The sequence below is a fragment of the Channa argus genome, unplaced genomic scaffold (assembly GCF_033026475.1).
Source record: "Channa argus isolate prfri unplaced genomic scaffold, Channa argus male v1.0 Contig009, whole genome shotgun sequence".
NCBI classification, from domain to species: domain Eukaryota; kingdom Metazoa; phylum Chordata; class Actinopteri; order Anabantiformes; family Channidae; genus Channa; species Channa argus.
In genome coordinates, this window is record NW_027125228.1 from 679,557 (window position 1) to 699,208 (window position 19,652).

At 41.7% G+C, this 19,652-nt stretch overlaps 17 pseudogenes; all 17 read left to right on the plus strand.

The window, feature by feature from the left end:
* The first annotated feature begins 297 nt into the window (after window positions 1-297).
* LOC137111294 (5S ribosomal RNA) lies at window positions 298-416 on the plus strand (annotated as a pseudogene).
* Window positions 417-1,273: 857 nt separating this feature from the next.
* Window positions 1,274-1,392, plus strand: LOC137111040 (5S ribosomal RNA; annotated as a pseudogene).
* Window positions 1,393-2,251: 859 nt separating this feature from the next.
* LOC137110068 (5S ribosomal RNA) lies at window positions 2,252-2,370 on the plus strand (annotated as a pseudogene).
* Window positions 2,371-3,227: 857 nt separating this feature from the next.
* On the plus strand, window positions 3,228-3,346 carry LOC137111041 (5S ribosomal RNA; annotated as a pseudogene).
* Window positions 3,347-5,180: 1,834 nt separating this feature from the next.
* Window positions 5,181-5,299, plus strand: LOC137111299 (5S ribosomal RNA; annotated as a pseudogene).
* An 867-nt stretch (window positions 5,300-6,166) lies between these two features.
* On the plus strand, window positions 6,167-6,285 carry LOC137110787 (5S ribosomal RNA; annotated as a pseudogene).
* An 857-nt stretch (window positions 6,286-7,142) lies between these two features.
* LOC137111043 (5S ribosomal RNA) lies at window positions 7,143-7,261 on the plus strand (annotated as a pseudogene).
* Window positions 7,262-8,118: 857 nt separating this feature from the next.
* LOC137110677 (5S ribosomal RNA) lies at window positions 8,119-8,237 on the plus strand (annotated as a pseudogene).
* Window positions 8,238-9,094: 857 nt separating this feature from the next.
* On the plus strand, window positions 9,095-9,213 carry LOC137111044 (5S ribosomal RNA; annotated as a pseudogene).
* A 1,844-nt stretch (window positions 9,214-11,057) lies between these two features.
* Window positions 11,058-11,176, plus strand: LOC137111045 (5S ribosomal RNA; annotated as a pseudogene).
* An 857-nt stretch (window positions 11,177-12,033) lies between these two features.
* Window positions 12,034-12,152, plus strand: LOC137110069 (5S ribosomal RNA; annotated as a pseudogene).
* An 857-nt stretch (window positions 12,153-13,009) lies between these two features.
* LOC137111046 (5S ribosomal RNA) lies at window positions 13,010-13,128 on the plus strand (annotated as a pseudogene).
* An 857-nt stretch (window positions 13,129-13,985) lies between these two features.
* LOC137110888 (5S ribosomal RNA) lies at window positions 13,986-14,104 on the plus strand (annotated as a pseudogene).
* Window positions 14,105-14,961: 857 nt separating this feature from the next.
* Window positions 14,962-15,080, plus strand: LOC137111047 (5S ribosomal RNA; annotated as a pseudogene).
* Window positions 15,081-16,914: 1,834 nt separating this feature from the next.
* Window positions 16,915-17,033, plus strand: LOC137110889 (5S ribosomal RNA; annotated as a pseudogene).
* Window positions 17,034-17,890: 857 nt separating this feature from the next.
* On the plus strand, window positions 17,891-18,009 carry LOC137111048 (5S ribosomal RNA; annotated as a pseudogene).
* Window positions 18,010-18,866: 857 nt separating this feature from the next.
* On the plus strand, window positions 18,867-18,985 carry LOC137111049 (5S ribosomal RNA; annotated as a pseudogene).
* Window positions 18,986-19,652: the final 667 nt, after the last annotated feature.

A 19,652-nucleotide genomic window follows, 5' to 3' on the forward strand; every position in this document is an offset into this window, starting at 1 on the left:
ATTATGTTGGCCTTGGTTCGCCCTGAGTTGTAGTGTCATGTTTTGTTTGACACTTTCTTTCGTTTAAAATAAATATCATTCTGTTGGAACATCTCAATCCTGGATTTTGGTTTGGGGATCGGAGAGGGAACATGCAAATTTATCTTTGTATGTTTCACCCTGATCCCCTAGACAGGGGCGTAACAGACCAGTACAGTTATAGTACTTTGTACTTTGCCACATTTATCTTCTTCTTAGCAAGTGTCATGCATTCTGCTTCTCTAGCGTTTTTAAGAGCTGTTGATGATGTCAAATGCAGCTTACGGCCACACCGCTCTCTAAGTGCCCGATCTCGTCCGATCTCGGCAGCTAAATAGAGCCGGGCCTGGTTAGTACTTGGTAGGAAGACCGCCTGGGAATACCAGGTGCTGTAAGCTTTTTTGCTTGGGTTTACGGGCAGCACAAGCTGGTGTTACTGCCTATTTATTCGTAGAAATTGTTCTATATTTTCATCAAATTTTGTTCTTTCATTGCTGTTTTGCTACTTTATTGGTTTGCCAACCATCATGCTTCATTACTAGTAGACCATGTTACGGTCCTGGCCATATGTGTTGTTTTTATTTTCTTGTTCTTATAGGTGCCCTGCCTGATTGGCCGGATTGGGGGGCAGTACAGGAAGCTGATTGGTCCATCCTACACTTCCTGGAGTTTTAAAAGTACGGTTCCCAACAGCTAGCGAGGCTCTTTCTGGCATCAGCACCTGTTTGCTGTTCTTGGTTTCCAAACCTTATTTAGCATTTTTGAATTGTTAGGTTTTGTGCCGTGGTTTTGTTTATAAATTGTATATTTTGTAAATAGTATTAAATCTGTAGGGGTGAACTGCCATTTTCTTTGGACTGTTTTCACATTAGGGAGTTAGGGTTAGCGACTGTCTTTTGGTTTGTTTATTTCTATCAGGCTAGCTAGCACTCTCTGTGGGAAATGGCTTATTTTGTTTATTATGTTGGCCTTGGTTCGCCCTGAGTTGTAGTGTCATGTTTTGTTTGACACTTTCTTTCGTTTAAAATAAATATCATTCTGTTGGAACATCTCGATCCTGGATTTTGGTTTGGGGATCGGAGAGGGAACATGCTAATTTATCTTTGTATGTGGCACCCTGACCCCCTAGACAGGGGCTTAACAGACCAGTACAGTTATAGTACTTTGTACTTTGCCACATTTATCTTCTTCTTAGCAAGTGTCATGCATTCTGCTTCTCCAGCGTTTTTAAGAGCTGTTGATGATGTCAAATGCAGCTTACGGCCACACCGCTCTCTAAGCGCCCGATCTCGTCCGATCTCGGCAGCCAAATAGAGCCGGGCCTGGTTAGTACTTGGTAGGAAGACCGCCTGGGAATACCAGGTGCTGTAAGCTTTTTTTTGATTGGGTTTACGGGCAGCACAAGCTGGTGTTACTGCCTATTTATTCATAGAAATTGTTCTATATTTTCATCAAATTTTGTTCTTTCATTGCTGTTTTGCTACTTTATTGGTTTGTCAACCATCGTGCTTCATTACTAATAGACCATGTTACGGTCCTGGCCATATGTGTTGTTTTTATTTTCTTGTTCTTATAGGTGCCCTGCCTGATTGGCCGGATTGGGGGGCAGTACCGGAAGCTGAGTGGTCCATCCTACACTTCCTGGAGTTTTAAAAGTACGGTTCCCAACAGCTAGCGAGGCTCTTTCTGGCATCAGCACCTGTTTGCTGTTCTTGGTTTCCAAACCTTATTTAGTATTTCTGAATTGTTAGGTTTTGTGCCGTGGTTTTGTTTATAAATTGTATATTTTGTAAATAGTATTAAATCTGTAGGGGTGAACTACCATTTTCTTTGGACTGTTTTCACATTAGGGAGTTAGGGTTAGCGACTGTCTTTTGGTTTGTTTATTTCTATCAGGCTAGCTAGCACTTTCTGTGGGAAATGGCTTATTTTGTTTATTATGTTGGCCTTGGTTCGCCCTGAGTTGTCGTGTCATGTTTTGTTTGACACTTTCTTTCGTTTAAAATAAATATCATTCTGTTGGAACATCTCGATCCTGGATTTTGGTTTGAGGATCGGAGAGGGAACATGCTAATTTATCTTTGTATGTTGCACCCTGACCCCCTAGACAGGGGCGTAACAGACCAGTACAGTTATAGTACTTTGTACTTTGCCACATTTATCTTCTTCTTAGCAAGTGTCATGCATTCTGCTTCTCCAGCGTTTTTAAGAGCTGTTGATGATGTCAAATGCAGCTTATGGCCACACCGCTCTCTAAGCGCCCGATCTCGTCAGATCTCGGCAGCCAAATAGAGCCGGGCCTGGTTAGTACTTGGTAGGAAGACCGCCTGGGAATACCAGGTGCTGTAAGCTTTTTTGCTTGGGTTTACGGCCAGCACAAGCTGGTGTTACTGCCTATTTATTCATAGAAATTGTTCTATATTTTCATCAAATTTTGTTCTTTCATTTCTGTTTTGCTACTTTATTGGTTTGTCAACCATCTTGCTTCATTACTAGTAGACCATGTTACGGTCCTGGCCATATGTGTTGTTTTTATTTTGTTGTTCTTATAGGTGCCCTGCCTGATTGGCCGGATTTGGGGGAAGTACAGGAAGCTGATTGGTCCATCCTACACTTCCTGGAGTTTTAAAAGTACGGTTCCCAACAGCTAGCGAGGCTCTTTCTGGCAGCAGCACCTGTTTGCTGTTCTTGCTTTCCAAACCTTATTTAGCATTTTTGAATTGTTAGGTTTTGTGCCGTGGTTTTGTTTATAAATTGTATATTTTGTAAATAGTATTAAATCTGTAGGGGTGAACTGCCATTTTCTTTGGACTGTTTTCAAATTAGGGAGTTAGGGTTAGCGACTGTCTTTTGGTTTGTTTATTTCTATCAGGCTAGCTAGCACTTTCTGTGGGAAATGGCTTATTTTGTTTATTATGTTGGCCTTGGTTCGCCCTGAGTTGTAGTGTCATGTTTTGTTTGACACTTTCTTTCGTTTAAAATAAATATCATTCTGTTGGAACATCTCGATCCTGGATTTTGGTTTGGGGATCGGAGAGGGAACATGCTAATTTATCTTTGTATGTTGCACCCTGACCCCCTAGACAGGGGCGTAACAGACCAGTACAGTTATAGTACTTTGTACGTTGCCACATTTATCTTCTTCTTAGCAAGTGTCATGCATTCTGCTTCTCCAGCGTTTTTAAGAGCTGTTGATGATATCAAATGCAGCTTACGGCCACACCGCTCTCTAAGCGCCCGATCTCGTCCGATCTCGGCAGCCAAATAGAGCCGGGCCTGGTTAGTACTTGGTAGGAAGACCGCCTGGGAATACCAGGTGCTGTAAGCTTTTTTGCTTGGGTTTACGGGCAGCACAAGCTGGTGTTACTGCCTATTTATTCATAGAAATTGTTCTATATTTTCATCAAATTTTGTTCTTTCATTGCTGTTTTGCTACTTTATTGGTTTGCCAACCATCGTGCTTCATTACTAGTAGACCATGTTACGGTCCTGGCCACATGTGTTGTTTTTATTTTCTTGTTCTTATAGGTGCCCTGCCTGATTGGCTGGATTGGGGGGCAGTACAGGAAGCTGATTGGTCCATCCTACACTTCCTGGAGTTTTAAAAGTATGGTTCCCAACAGCTAGCGAGGCTCTTTCTGGCATCAGCACCTGTTTGCTGTTCTTGGTTTCCAAACCTTATTTAGCATTTTTGAATTGTTAGGTTTTGTGCCGTGGTTTTGTTTATAAATTGTATATTTTGTAAATAGTATTAAATCTGTAGGGGTGGACTGCCATTTTTCTTTTGATTGTTTTCTCTTGTTTTCACATTAGGGAGTTAGGGTTAGCGACTGTCTTTTGGTTTGTTTCTTTCTATCAGGCTAGCTAGCACTTTCTGTGGGAAATGGCTTATTTTGTTTATTATGTTGGCCTTGGTTCGCCCTGAGTTGTAGTGTCATGTTTTGTTTGACACTTTCTTTCGTTTAAAATAAATATCATTCTGTTGGAACATCTCAATCCTGGATTTTGGTTTGGGGATCGGAGAGGGAACATGCAAATTTATCTTTGTATGTTTCACCCTGACCCCCTAGACAGGGGCGTAACAGACCAGTACAGTTATAGTACTTTGTACTTTGCCACATTTATCTTCTTCTTAGCAAGTGTCATGCATTCTGCTTCTCTAGCGTTTTTAAGAGCTGTTGATGATGTCAAATGCATGTTACGGCCACACCGCTCTCTAAGCGTCCGATCTCGGCTGCCAAATAGGGCCGGGCCTGGTTAGTACTTGGTAGGAAGACCGCCTGGGAATACCAGGTGCTGTAAGCTTTTTTGCTTGGGTTTACGGGCAGCTCAAGCTGGTGTTACTGCCTATTTATTCATAGAAATTGTTCTATATTTTCATCAAATTTTGTTCTTTCATTGCTGTTTTGCTACTTTATTGGTTTGTCAACCATCGTGCTTCATTACTAGTAGACCATGTTACGGTCCTGGCCATATGTGTTGTTTTTATTTTCTTGTTCTTATAGGTGCCCTGCCTGATTGGCCGGATTTGGGGGAAGTACAGGAAGCTGATTGGTCCATCCTACACTTCCTGGAGTTTTAAAAGTACGGTTCCCAACAGCTAGCGAGGCTCTTTCTAGCATCAGCACCTGTTTGCTGTTCTTGGTTTCCAAACCTTATTTAGCATTTTTGAATTGTTAGGTTTTGTGCCGTGGTTTTGTTTATAAATTGTATATTTTGTAAATAGTATTAAATCTGTAGGGGTGAACTGCCATTTTCTTTGGACTGTTTTCACATTAGGGAGTTAGGGTTAGCAACTGTCTTTTGGTTTGTTTATTTCTATCAGGCTAGCTAGCACTTTCTGTGGGAAATGGCTTATTTTGTTTATTATGTTGGCCTTGGTTCGCCCTGAGTTGTAGTGTCATGTTTTATTTGACACTTTCTTTCGTTTAAAATAAATATCATTCTGTTGGAACATCTCGATCCTGGATTTTGGTTTGGGGATCGGAGAGGGAACATGCTAATTTATCTTTGTATGTTGCACCCTGAGCCCCTAGACAGGGGCGTAACAGACCAGTACAGTTATAGTCCTTTGTACTTTGCCACATTTATCTTCTTCTTAGCAAGTGTCATGCATTCTGCTTCTCCAGCGTTTTTAAGAGCTGTTGATGATGTCAAATGCAGCTTACGGCCACACCGCTCTCTAAGCGCCCGATCTCGTCAGATCTCGGCAGCCAAATAGAGCCGGGCCTGGTTAGTACTTGGTAGGAAGACCGCCTGGGAATACCAGGTGCTGTAAGCTTTTTTGCTTGGGTTTACGGCCAGCACAAGCTGGTGTTACTGCCTATTTATTCATAGAAATTGTTCTATATTTTCATCAAATTTTGTTCTTTCATTTCTGTTTTGCTACTTTATTGGTTTGTCAACCATCTTGCTTCATTACTAGTAGACCATGTTACGGTCCTGGCCATATGTGTTGTTTTTATTTTGTTGTTCTTATAGGTGCCCTGCCTGATTGGCCGGATTTGGGGGAAGTACAGGAAGCTGATTGGTCCATCCTACACTTCCTGGAGTTTTAAAAGTACGGTTCCCAACAGCTAGCGAGGCTCTTTCTGGCAGCAGCACCTGTTTGCTGTTCTTGCTTTCCAAACCTTATTTAGCATTTTTGAATTGTTAGGTTTTGTGCCGTGGTTTTGTTTATAAATTGTATATTTTGTAAATAGTATTAAATCTGTAGGGGTGGACTGCCATTTTCTTTTGATTGTTTTCTCTTGTTTTCACATTAGGGAGTTAGGGTTAGCGACTGTCTTTTGGTTTGTTTATTTCTATCAGGCTAGCTAGTACTTTCTGTGGGAAATGGCTTATTTTGTTTATTATGTTGGCCTTGGTTCGCCCTGAGTTGTAGTGTCATGTTTTGTTTGACACTTTCTTTCGTTTAAAATAAATATCATTCTGTTGGAACATCTCGATCCTGGATTTTGGTTTGGGGATCGGAGAGGGAACATGCTAATTTATCTTTGTATGTTGCACCCTGACCCCCTAGACAGAGGCTTAACAGACCAGTACAGTTATAGTACTTTGTACTTTGCCACATTTATCTTCTTCTTAGCAAGGGTCATGCATTCTGCTTCTCCAGCGTTTTTGAGAGCTGTTGATGATGTCAAATGCAGCTTACGGCCACACCGCTCTCTAAGCGCCCGATCCCGTCCGATCTCGGCAGCCAAATAGGGCCGGGCCTTGTTAGTACTTGGTAGGAAGACCGCCTGGGAATACCACGTGCTGTAAGCTTCTTTGCTTGGGTTTACGGGCAGCACAAGCTGGTGTTACTGCCTATTTATTCATAGAAATTGTTCTATATTTTCATCAAATTTTGTTCTTTCATTGCTGTTTTGCTACTTGATTGGTTTGTCAACCATCGTGCTTCATTACTAATAGACCATGTTACGGTCCTGGCCATATGTGTTGTTTTTATTTTCTTGTTCTTATAGGTGCCCTGCCTGATTGGCCGGATTGGGGGGCAGTACAGGAAGCTGATTGGTCCATCCTACACTTCCTGGAGTTTTAAAAGTACGGTTCCCAACAGCTAGCGAGGCTCTTTCTGGCATCAGCACCTGTTTGCTGTTCTTGGTTTCCAAACCTTATTTAGCATTTTTGAATTGTTAGGTTTTGTGCCGTGGTTTTGTTTATAAATTGTATATTTTGTAAATAGTATTAAATCTGTAGGGGTGAACTGCCATTTTCTTTGGACTGTTTTCACATTAGGGAGTTAGGGTTAGCGACTGTCTTTTGGTTTGTTTATTTCTATCAGGCTAGCTAGCACTTTCTGTGGGAAATGTCTTATTTTGTTTATTATGTTGGCCTTGGTTCGCCCTGAGTTGTAGTGTCATGTTTTGTTTGACACTTTCTTTCGTTTAAAATAAATATCATTCTGTTGGAACATCTCGATCCTGGATTTTGGTTTGGGGATCGGAGAGGGAACATGCTAATTTATCTTTGTATGTGGCACCCTGACCCCCTAGACAGGGGCGTAACAGACCAGTACAGTTATAGTACTTTGTACTTTGCCACATTTATCTTCTTCTTAGCAAGTGTCATGCATTCTGCTTCTCCAGCGTTTTTAAGAGCTGTTGATGATGTCAAATGCAGCTTACGGCCACACCGCTCTCTAAGCGCCCGATCTCGTCCGATCTCGGCAGCCAAATAGAGCCGGGCCTGGTTAGTACTTGGTAGGAAGACCGCCTGGGAATACCAGGTGCTGTAAGCTTTTTTGCTTGGGTTTACGGGCAGCACAAGCTGGTGTTACTGCCTATTTATTCATAGAAATTGTTCTATATTTTCATCAAATTTTGTTCTTTCATTGCTGTTTTGCTACTTTATTGGTTTGTCAACGATCGTGCTTCATTACTTATAGACCATGTTACGGTCCTGGCCATATGTGTTGTTTTTATTTTCTTGTTCTTATAGGTGCCCTGCCTGATTGGCCGGATTGGGGGGCAGTACCGGAAGCTGAGTGGTCCATCCTACACTTCCTGGAGTTTTAAAAGTACGGTTCCCAACAGCTAGCGAAGCTCTTTCTGGCATCAGCACCTGTTTGCTGTTCTTGGTTTCCAAACCTTATTTAGTATTTCTGAATTGTTAGGTTTTGTGCCGTGGTTTTTTTTATAAATTGTATATTTTGTAAATAGTATTAAATCTGTAGGGGTGAACTACCATTTTCTTTGGACTGTTTTCACATTAGGGAGTTAGGGTTAGCGACTGTCTTTTGGTTTGTTTATTTCTATCAGGCTAGCTAGCACTTTCTGTGGGAAATGGCTTATTTTGTTTATTATGTTGGCCTTGGTTCGCCCTGAGTTGTAGTGTCATGTTTTGTTTGACACTTTCTTTCGTTTAAAATAAATATCATTCTGTTGGAACATCTCGATCCTGGATTTTGGTTTGGGGATCGGAGAGGGAACATGCTAATTTATCTTTGTATGTTGCACCCTGACCCCCTAGACAGGGGCGTAACAGACCAGTACAGTTATAGTACTTTGTACTTTGCCACATTTATCTTCTTCTTAGCAAGTGTCATGCATTCTGCTTCTCCAGCGTTTTTGAGAGCTGTTGATGATGTCAAATGCAGCTTATGGCCACACTGCTCTCTAAGCGCCCGATCCCGTCCGATCTCGGCAGCCAAATAGGGCCGGGCCTTGTTAGTACTTGGTAGGAAGACCGCCTGGGAATACCAGGTGCTGTAAGCTTCTTTGCTTGGGTTTACGGGCAGCACAAGCTGGTGTTACTGCCTATTTATTCATAGAAATTGTTCTATATTTTCATCAAATTTTGTTCTTTCATTGCTGTTTTGCTACTTTATTGGTTTGCCAACCATCGTGCTTCATTACTAGTAGACCATGTTACGGTCCTGGCCATATGTGTTGTTTTTATTTTCTTGTTCTTATAGGTGCCCTGCCTGATTGGCTGGATTGGGGGGCAGTACAGGAAGCTGATTGGTCCATCCTACACTTCCTGGAGTTTTAAAAGTACGGTTCCCAACAGCTAGCGAGGCTCTTTCTGGCATCAGCACCTGTTTGCTGTTCTTGGTTTCCAAACCTTATTTAGCATTTTTGAATTGTTAGGTTTTGTGCCGTGGTTTTGTTTATAAATTGTATATTTTGTAAATAGTATTAAATCTGTAGGGGTGAACTGCCATTTTCTTTGGACTGTTTTCACATTAGGGAGTTAGGGTTAGCGACTGTCTTTTGGTTTGTTTATTTCTATCAGGCTAGCTAGCACTTTCTGTGGGAAATGGCTTATTTTGTTTATTATGTTGGCCTTGGTTCGCCCTGAGTTGTAGTGTCATGTTTTGTTTGACACTTTCTTTCGTTTAAAATAAATATCATTCTGTTGGAACATCTCGATCCTGGATTTTGGTTTGGGGATCGGAGAGGGAACATGCTAATTTATCTTTGTATGTTGCACCCTGACCCCCTAGACAGGGGCGTAACAGACCAGTACAGTTATAGTACTTTGTACGTTGCCACATTTATCTTCTTCTTAGCAAGTGTCATGCATTCTGCTTCTCCAGCGTTTTTAAGAGCTGTTGATGATATCAAATGCAGCTTACGGCCACACCGCTCTCTAAGCGCCCGATCTCGTCCGATCTCGGCAGCCAAATAGAGCCGGGCCTGGTTAGTACTTGGTAGGAAGACCGCCTGGGAATACCAGGTGCTGTAAGCTTTTTTGCTTGGGTTTACGGGCAGCACAAGCTGGTGTTACTGCCTATTTATTCATAGAAATTGTTCTATATTTTCATCAAATTTTGTTCTTTCATTGCTGTTTTGCTACTTTATTGGTTTGCCAACCATCGTGCTTCATTACTAGTAGACCATGTTACGGTCCTGGCCATATGTGTTGTTTTTATTTTCTTGTTCTTATAGGTGCCCTGCCTGATTGGCTGGATTGGGGGGCAGTACAGGAAGCTGATTGGTCCATCCTACACTTCCTGGAGTTTTAAAAGTATGGTTCCCAACAGCTAGCGAGGCTCTTTCTGGCATCAGCACCTGTTTGCTGTTCTTGGTTTCCAAACCTTATTTAGCATTTTTGAATTGTTAGGTTTTGTGCCGTGGTTTTGTTTATAAATTGTATATTTTGTAAATAGTATTAAATCTGTAGGGGTGGACTGCCATTTTTCTTTTGATTGTTTTCTCTTGTTTTCACATTAGGGAGTTAGGGTTAGCGACTGTCTTTTGGTTTGTTTCTTTCTATCAGGCTAGCTAGCACTTTCTGTGGGAAATGGCTTATTTTGTTTATTATGTTGGCCTTGGTTCGCCCTGAGTTGTAGTGTCATGTTTTGTTTGACACTTTCTTTCGTTTAAAATAAATATCATTCTGTTGGAACATCTCAATCCTGGATTTTGGTTTGGGGATCGGAGAGGGAACATGCAAATTTATCTTTGTATGTTTCACCCTGACCCCCTAGACAGGGGCGTAACAGACCAGTACAGTTATAGTACTTTGTACTTTGCCACATTTATCTTCTTCTTAGCAAGTATCATGCATTCTGCTTCTCTAGCGTTTTTAAGAGCTGTTGATGATGTCAAATGCATGTTACGGCCACACCGCTCTCTAAGCGTCCGATCTCGGCAGCCAAATAGGGCCGGGCCTGGTTAGTACTTGGTAGGAAGACCGCCTGGGAATACCAGGTGCTGTAAGCTTTTTTGCTTGGGTTTACGGGCAGCTCAAGCTGGTGTTACTGCCTATTTATTCATAGAAATTGTTCTATATTTTCATCAAATTTTGTTCTTTCATTGCTGTTTTGCTACTTTATTGGTTTGTCAACCATCGTGCTTCATTACTAGTAGACCATGTTACGGTCCTGGCCATATGTGTTGTTTTTATTTTCTTGTTCTTATAGGTGACCTGCCTGATTGGCCGGATTTGGGGGAAGTACAGGAAGCTGATTGGTCCATCCTACACTTCCTGGAGTTTTAAAGGTACGGTTCCCAACAGCTAGCGAGGCTCTTTCTGGCAGCAGCACCTGTTTGCTGTTCTTGGTTTCCAAATCTTATTTAGCATTTTTGAATTGTTAGGTTTTGTGCCGTGGTTTTGTTTATAAATTGTATATTTTGTAAATAGTATTAAATCTGTAGGGGTGGACTGCCATTTTCTTTTGATTGTTTTCTCTTGTTTTCACATTAGGGAGTTAGGGTTAGCGACTATCTTTTGGTTTGTTTATTTCTATCAGGCTAGCTAGCACTTTCTGTGGGAAATGGCTTATTTTGTTTATTATGTTGGCCTTGGTTCGCCCTGAGTTGTAGTGTCATGTTTTGTTTGACACTTTCTTTCGTTTAAAATAAATATCATTCTGTTGGAACATCTCAATCCTGGATTTTGGTTTGAGGATCGGAGAGGGAACATGCAAATTTATCTTTGTATGTTTCACCCTGACCCCCTAGACAGGGGCGTAACAGACCAGTACAGTTATAGTACTTTGTACTTTGCCACATTTATCTTCTTCTTAGCAAGTGTCATGCATTCTGCTTCTCTAGCGTTTCTAAGAGCTGTTGATAATGTCAAATGCAGCTTACGGCCACACCGCTCTCTAAGCGCCCGATCTCGTCCGATCTCGGCAGCCAAATAGAGCCGGGCCTGGTTAGTACTTGGTAGGAAGACCGCCTGGGAATACCAGGTGCTGTAAGCTTTTTTGCTTGGGTTTACGGGCAGCTCAAGCTGGTGTTACTGCCTATTTATTCATAGAAATTGTTCTATATTTTCATCAAATTTTGTTCTTTCATTGCTGTTTTGCTACTTTATTGGTTTGTCAACCATCGTGCTTCATTACTAGTAGACCATGTTACGGTCATGGCCATATGTGTTGTTTTTATTTTCTTGTTCTTATAGGTGCCCTGCCTGATTGGCCGGATTTGGGGGAAGTACAGGAAGCTGATTGGTCCATCCTACACTTCCTGGAGTTTTAAAAGTACGGTTCCCAACAGCTAGCGAGGCTCTTTCTGGCAGCAGCACCTGTTTGCTGTTCTTAGTTTCCAAATCTCATTTAGCATTTTTGAATTGTTAGGTTTTGTGCCGTGGTTTTGTTTATAAATTGTATATTTTGTAAATAGTATTAAATCTGTAGGGGTGGACTGCCATTTTCTTTGGACTGTTTTCACATTAGGGAGTTAGGGTTAGCGACTATCTTTTGGTTTGTTTATTTCTATCAGGCTAGCTAGCACTTTCTGTGGGAAATGGCTTATTTTGTTTATTATGTTGGCCTTGGTTCGCCCTGAGTTGAAGTGTCATGTTTTGTTTGACACTTTCTTTCGTTTAAAATAAATATCATTCTGTTGGAACATCTCGATCCTGGATTTTGGTTTGGGGATCGGAGAGGGAACATGCTAATTTATCTTTGTATGTTGCACCCTGACCCCCTAGACAGGGGCGTAACAGACCAGTACAGTTATAGTACTTTGTACTTTGCCACATTTATCTTCTTCTTAGCAAGTGTCATGCATTCTGCTTCTCCAGCGTTTTTAAGAGCTGTTGATGATGTCAAATGCAGCTTATGGCCACACCGCTCTCTAAGCGCCCGATCTCGTCAGATCTCGGCAGCCAAATAGAGCCGGGCCTGGTTAGTACTTGGTAGGAAGACCGCCTGGGAATACCAGGTGCTGTAAGCTTTTTTGCTTGGGTTTACGGCCAGCACAAGCTGGTGTTACTGCCTATTTATTCATAGAAATTGTTCTATATTTTCATCAAATTTTGTTCTTTCATTGCTGTTTTGCTACTTGATTGGTTTGTCAACCATCGTGCTTCATTACTAATAGACCATGTTACGGTCCTGGCCATATGTGTTGTTTTTATTTTCTTGTTCTTATAGGTGCCCTGCCTGATTGGCCGGATTGGGGGGCAGTACAGGAAGCTGATTGGTCCATCCTACACTTCCTGGAGTTTTAAAAGTACGGTTCCCAACAGCTAGCGAGGCTCTTTCTGGCATCAGCACCTGTTTGCTGTTCTTGGTTTCCAAACCTTATTTAGCATTTTTGAATTGTTAGGTTTTGTGCCGTGGTTTTGTTTATAAATTGTATATTTTGTAAATAGTATTAAATCTGTAGGGGTGAACTGCCATTTTCTTTGGACTGTTTTCACATTAGGGAGTTAGGGTTAGCGACTGTCTTTTGGTTTGTTTATTTCTATCAGGCTAGCTAGCACTTTCTGTGGGAAATGGCTTATTTTGTTTATTATGTTGGCCTTGGTTCGCCCTGAGTTGTAGTGTCATGTTTTGTTTGACACTTTCTTTCGTTTAAAATAAATATCATTCTGTTGGAACATCTCGATCCTGGATTTTGGTTTGGGGATCGGAGAGGGAACATGCTAATTTATCTTTGTATGTGGCACCCTGACCCCCTAGACAGGGGCGTAACAGACCAGTACAGTTATAGTACTTTGTACTTTGCCACATTTATCTTCTTCTTAGCAAGTGTCATGCATTCTGCTTCTCCAGCGTTTTTAAGAGCTGTTGATGATGTCAAATGCAGCTTACGGCCACACCGCTCTCTAAGCGCCCGATCTCGTCCGATCTCGGCAGCCAAATAGAGCCGGGCCTGGTTAGTACTTGGTAGGAAGACCGCCTGGGAATACCAGGTGCTGTAAGCTTTTTTGCTTGGGTTTACGGGCAGCACAAGCTGGTGTTACTGCCTATTTATTCATAGAAATTGTTCTATATTTTCATCAAATTTTGTTCTTTCATTGCTGTTTTGCTACTTTATTGGTTTGTCAACCATCGTGCTTCATTACTAATAGACCATGTTACGGTCCTGGCCATATGTGTTGTTTTTATTTTCTTGTTCTTATAGGTGCCCTGCCTAATTGGCCGGATTGGGGGGCAGTACCGGAAGCTGAGTGGTCCATCCTACACTTCCTGGAGTTTTAAAAGTACGGTTCCCAACAGCTAGCGAGGCTCTTTCTGGCATCAGCACCTGTTTGCTGTTCTTGGTTTCCAAACCTTATTTAGTATTTCTGAATTGTTAGGTTTTGTGCCGTGGTTTTGTTTATAAATTGTATATTTTGTAAATAGTATTAAATCTGTAGGGGTGAACTACCATTTTCTTTGGACTGTTTTCACATTAGGGAGATAGGGTTAGCGACTGTCTTTTGGTTTGTTTATTTCTATCAGGCTAGCTAGCACTTTCTGTGGGAAATGGCTTATTTTGTTTATTATGTTGGCCTTGGTTCGCCCTGAGTTGTAGTGTCATGTTTTGTTTGACACTTTCTTTCGTTTAAAATAAATATCATTCTGTTGGAACATCTCGATCCTGGATTTTGGTTTGGGGATCGGAGAGGGAACATGCTAATTTATCTTTGTATGTTGCACCCTGACCCCCTAGACAGAGGCGTAACAGACCAGTACAGTTATAGTACTTTGTACTTTGCCACATTTATCTTCTTCTTAGCAAGGGTCATGCATTCTGCTTCTCCAGCGTTTTTGAGAGCTGTTGATGATGTCAAATGCAGCTTACGGCCACACTGCTCTCTAAGCGCCCGATCCCGTCCGATCTCGGCAGCCAAATAGGGCCGGGCCTTGTTAGTACTTGGTAGGAAGACCGCCTGGGAATACCACGTGCTGTAAGCTTCTTTGCTTGGGTTTACGGGCAGCACAAGCTGGTGTTACTGCCTATTTATTCATAGAAATTGTTCTATATTTTCATCAAATTTTGTTCTTTCATTGCTGTTTTGCTACTTGATTGGTTTGTCAACCATCGTGCTTCATTACTAATAGACCATGTTACGGTCCTGGCCATATGTGTTGTTTTTATTTTCTTGTTCTTATAGGTGCCCTGCCTGATTGGCCGGATTGGGGGGCAGTACAGGAAGCTGATTGGTCCATCCTACACTTCCTGGAGTTTTAAAAGTACGGTTCCCAACAGCTAGCGAGGCTCTTTCTGGCATCAGCACCTGTTTGCTGTTCTTGGTTTCCAAACCTTATTTAGCATTTTTGAATTGTTAGGTTTTGTGCCGTGGTTTTGTTTATAAATTGTATATTTTGTAAATAGTATTAAATCTGTAGGGGTGAACTGCCATTTTCTTTGGACTGTTTTCACATTAGGGAGTTAGGGTTAGCGACTGTCTTTTGGTTTGTTTATTTCTATCAGGCTAGCTAGCACTTTCTGTGGGAAATGGCTTATTTTGTTTATTATGTTGGCCTTGGTTCGCCCTGAGTTGTAGTGTCATGTTTTGTTTGACACTTTCTTTCGTTTAAAATAAATATCATTCTGTTGGAACATCTCGATCCTGGATTTTGGTTTGGGGATCGGAGAGGGAACATGCTAATTTATCTTTGTATGTGGCACCCTGACCCCCTAGACAGGGGCGTAACAGACCAGTACAGTTATAGTACTTTGTACTTTGCCACATTTATCTTCTTCTTAGCAAGTGTCATGCATTCTGCTTCTCCAGCGTTTTTAAGAGCTGTTGATGATGTCAAATGCAGCTTACGGCCACACCGCTCTCTAAGCGCCCGATCTCGTCCGATCTCGGCAGCCAAATAGAGCCGGGCCTGGTTAGTACTTGGTAGGAAGACCGCCTGGGAATACCAGGTGCTGTAAGCTTTTTTGCTTGGGTTTACGGGCAGCACAAGCTGGTGTTACTGCCTATTTATTCATAGAAATTGTTCTATATTTTCATCAAATTTTGTTCTTTCATTGCTGTTTTGCTACTTTATTGGTTTGTCAACCATCGTGCTTCATTACTAGTAGACCATGTTACGGTCCTGGCCATATGTGTTGTTTTTATTTTCTTGTTCTTATAGGTGCCCTGCCTGATTGGCTGGATTGGGGGGCAGTACAGGAAGCTGATTGGTCCATCCTACACTTCCTGGAGTTTTAAAAGTATGGTTCCCAACAGCTAGCGAGGCTCTTTCTGGCATCAGCACCTGTTTGCTGTTCTTGGTTTCCAAACCTTATTTAGCATTTTTGAATTGTTAGGTTTTGTGCCGTGGTTTTGTTTATAAATTGTATATTTTGTAAATAGTATTAAATCTTTAGGGGTGGACTGCCATTTTTCTTTTGATTGTTTTCTCTTGTTTTCACATTAGGGAGTTAGGGTTAGCGACTGTCTTTTGGTTTGTTTCTTTCTATCAGGCTAGCTAGCACTTTCTGTGGGAAATGGCTTATTTTGTTTATTATGTTGGCCTTGGTTCGCCCTGAGTTGTAGTGTCATGTTTTGTTTGACACTTTCTTTCGTTTAAAATAAATATCATTCTGTTGGAACATCTCAATCCTGGATTTTGGTTTGGGGATCGGAGAGGGAACATGCAAATTTATCTTTGTATGTTTCACCCTGACCCCCTAGACAGGGGCGTAACAGACCAGTACAGTTATAGTACTTTGTACTTTGCCACATTTATCTTCTTCTTAGCAAGTCTCATGCCTTCTGCTTCTCTAGCGTTTTTAAGAGCTGTTGATGATGTCAAATGCATGTTACGGCCACACCGCTCTCTAAGCGTCCGATCTCGGCAGCCAAATAGGGCCGGGCCTGGTTAGTACTTGGTAGGAAGACCGCCTGGGAATACCAGGTGCTGTAAGCTTTTTTGCTTGGGTTTACGGGCAGCTCAAGCTGGTGTTACTGCCTATTTATTCATAGAAATTGTTCTATATTTTCATCAAATTTTGTTCTTTCATTGCTGTTTTGCTACTTTATTGGTTTGTCAACCATCGTGCTTCATTACTAGTAGACCATGTTACGGTCCTGGCCATATGTGTTGTTTTTATTTTCTTGTTCTTATAGGTGCCCTGCCTGATTGGCCGGATTTGGGGGAAGTACAGGAAGCTGATTGGTCCATCCTACACTTCCTGGAGTTTTAAAAGTACGGTTCCCAACAGCTAGCGAGGCTCTTTCTAGCATCAGCACCTGTTTGCTGTTCTTGGTTTCCAAACCTTATTTAGCATTTTTGAATTGTTAGGTTTTGTGCCGTGGTTTTGTTTATAAATTGTATATTTTGTAAATAGTATTAAATCTGTAGGGGTGAACTGCCATTTTCTTTGGACTGTTTTCACATTAGGGAGTTAGGGTTAGCGACTGTCTTTTGGTTTGTTTATTTCTATCAGGCTAGCTAGCACTTTCTGTGGGAAATGGCTTATTTTGTTTATTATGTTGGCCTTGGTTCGCCCTGAGTTGTAGTGTCATGTTTTGTTTGACACTTTCTTTCGTTTAAAATAAATATCATTCTGTTGGAACATCTCGATCCTGGATTTTGGTTTGGGGATCGGAGAGGGAACATGCTAATTTATCTTTGTATGTTGCACCCTGACCCCCTAGACAGAGGCGTAACAGACCAGTACAGTTATAGTACTTTGTACTTTGCCACATTTATCTTCTTCTTAGCAAGGGTCATGCATTCTGCTTCTCCAGCGTTTTTGAGAGCTGTTGATGATGTCAAATGCAGCTTACGGCCACACTGCTCTCTAAGCGCCCGATCCCGTCCGATCTCGGCAGCCAAATAGGGCCGGGCCTTGTTAGTACTTGGTAGGAAGACCGCCTGGGAATACCACGTGCTGTAAGCTTCTTTGCTTGGGTTTACGGGCAGCACAAGCTGGTGTTACTGCCTATTTATTCATAGAAATTGTTCTATATTTTCATCAAATTTTGTTCTTTCATTGCTGTTTTGCTACTTGATTGGTTTGTCAACCATCGTGCTTCATTACTAGTAGACCATGTTACGGTCCTGGCCATATGTGTTGTTTTTATTTTCTTGTTCTTATAGGTGCCCTGCCTGATTGGCCGGATTGGGGGGCAGTACAGGAAGCTGATTGGTCCATCCTACACTTCCTGGAGTTTTAAAAGTACGGTTCCCAACAGCTAGCGAGGCTCTTTCTGGCATCAGCACCTGTTTGCTGTTCTTGGTTTCTAAACGTTATTTAGCATTTTTGAATTGTTAGGTTTTGTGCCGTGGTTTTGTTTATAAATTGTATATTTTGTAAATAGTATTAAATCTGTAGGGGTGAACTGCCATTTTCTTTGGACTGTTTTCACATTAGGGAGTTAGGGTTAGCGACTGTCTTTTGGTTTGTTTATTTCTATCAGGCTAGCTAGCACTCTCTGTGGGAAATGGCTTATTTTGTTTATTATGTTGGCCTTGGTTCGCCCTGAGTTGTAGTGTCATGTTTTGTTTGACACTTTCTTTCGTTTAAAATAAATATCATTCTGTTGGAACATCTCGATCCTGGATTTTGGTTTGGGGATCGGAGAGGGAACATGCTAATTTATCTTTGTATGTGGCACCCTGACCCCCTAGACAGGGGCGTAACAGACCAGTACAGTTATAGTACTTTGTACTTTGCCACATTTATCTTCTTCTTAGCAAGTGTCATGCATTCTGCTTCTCCAGCGTTTTTAAGAGCTGTTGATGATGTCAAATGCAGCTTACGGCCACACCGCTCTCTAAGCGCCCGATCTCGTCCGATCTCGGCAGCCAAATAGAGCCGGGCCTGGTTAGTACTTGGTAGGAAGACCGCCTGGGAATACCAGGTGCTGTAAGCTTTTTTGCTTGGGTTTACGGGCAGCACAAGCTGGTGTTACTGCCTATTTATTCATAGAAATTGTTCTATATTTTCATCAAATTTTGTTCTTTCATTGCTGTTTTGCTACTTGATTGGTTTGTCAACCATCGTGCTTCATTACTAATAGACCATGTTACGGTCCTGGCCATATGTGTTGTTTTTATTTTCTTGTTCTTATAGGTGCCCTGCCTGATTGGCCGGATTGGGGGGCAGTACAGGAAGCTGATTGGTCCATCCTACACTTCCTGGAGTTTTAAAAGTACGGTTCCCAACAGCTAGCGAGGCTCTTTCTGGCATCAGCACCTGTTTGCTGTTCTTGGTTTCCAAACCTTATTTAGCATTTTTGAATTGTTAGGTTTTGTGCCGTGGTTTTGTTTATAAATTGTATATTTTGTAAATAGTATTAAATCTGTAGGGGTGAACTGCCATTTTCTTTGGACTGTTTTCACATTAGGGAGTTAGGGTTAGCGACTGTCTTTTGGTTTGTTTATTTCTATCAGGCTAGCTAGCACTTTCTGTGGGAAATGGCTTATTTTGTTTATTATGTTGGCCTTGGTTCGCCCTGAGTTGTAGTGTCATGTTTTGTTTGACACTTTCTTTCGTTTAAAATAAATATCATTCTGTTGGAACATCTCGATCCTGGATTTTGGTTTGGGGATCGGAGAGGGAACATGCTAATTTATCTTTGTATGTGGCACCCTGACCCCCTAGACAGGGGCGTAACAGACCAGTACAGTTATAGTACTTTGTACTTTGCCACATTTATCTTCTTCTTAGCAAGTGTCATGCATTCTGCTTCTCCAGCGTTTTTAAGAGCTGTTGATGATGTCAAATGCAGCTTACGGCCACACCGCTCTCTAAGCGCCCGATCTCGTCCGATCTCGGCAGCCAAATAGAGCCGGGCCTGGTTAGTACTTGGTAGGAAGACCGCCTGGGAATACCAGGTGCTGTAAGCTTTTTTGCTTGGGTTTACGGGCAGCACAAGCTGGTGTTACTGCCTATTTATTCATAGAAATTGTTCTATATTTTCATCAAATTTTGTTCTTTCATTGCTGTTTTGCTACTTTATTGGTTTGTCAACCATCGTGCTTCATTACTAATAGACCATGTTACGGTCCTGGCCATATGTGTTGTTTTTATTTTCTTGTTCTTATAGGTGCCCTGCCTGATTGGCCGGATTGGGGGGCAGTACCGGAAGCTGAGTGGTCCATCCTACACTTCCTGGAGTTTTAAAAGTACGGTTCCCAACAGCTAGCGAGGCTCTTTCTGGCATCAGCACCTGTTTGCTGTTCTTGGTTTCCAAACCTTATTTAGTATTTCTGAATTGTTAGGTTTTGTGCCGTGGTTTTGTTTATAAATTGTATATTTTGTAAATAGTATTAAATCTGTAGGGGTGAACTACCATTTTCTTTGGACTGTTTTCACATTAGGGAGATAGGGTTAGCGACTGTCTTTTGGTTTGTTTATTTCTATCAGGCTAGCTAGCACTTTCTGTGGGAAATGGCTTATTTTGTTTATTATGTTGGCCTTGGTTCGCCCTGAGTTGTAGTGTCATGTTTTGTTTGACACTTTCTTTCGTTTAAAATAAATATCATTCTGTTGGAACATCTCGATCCTGGATTT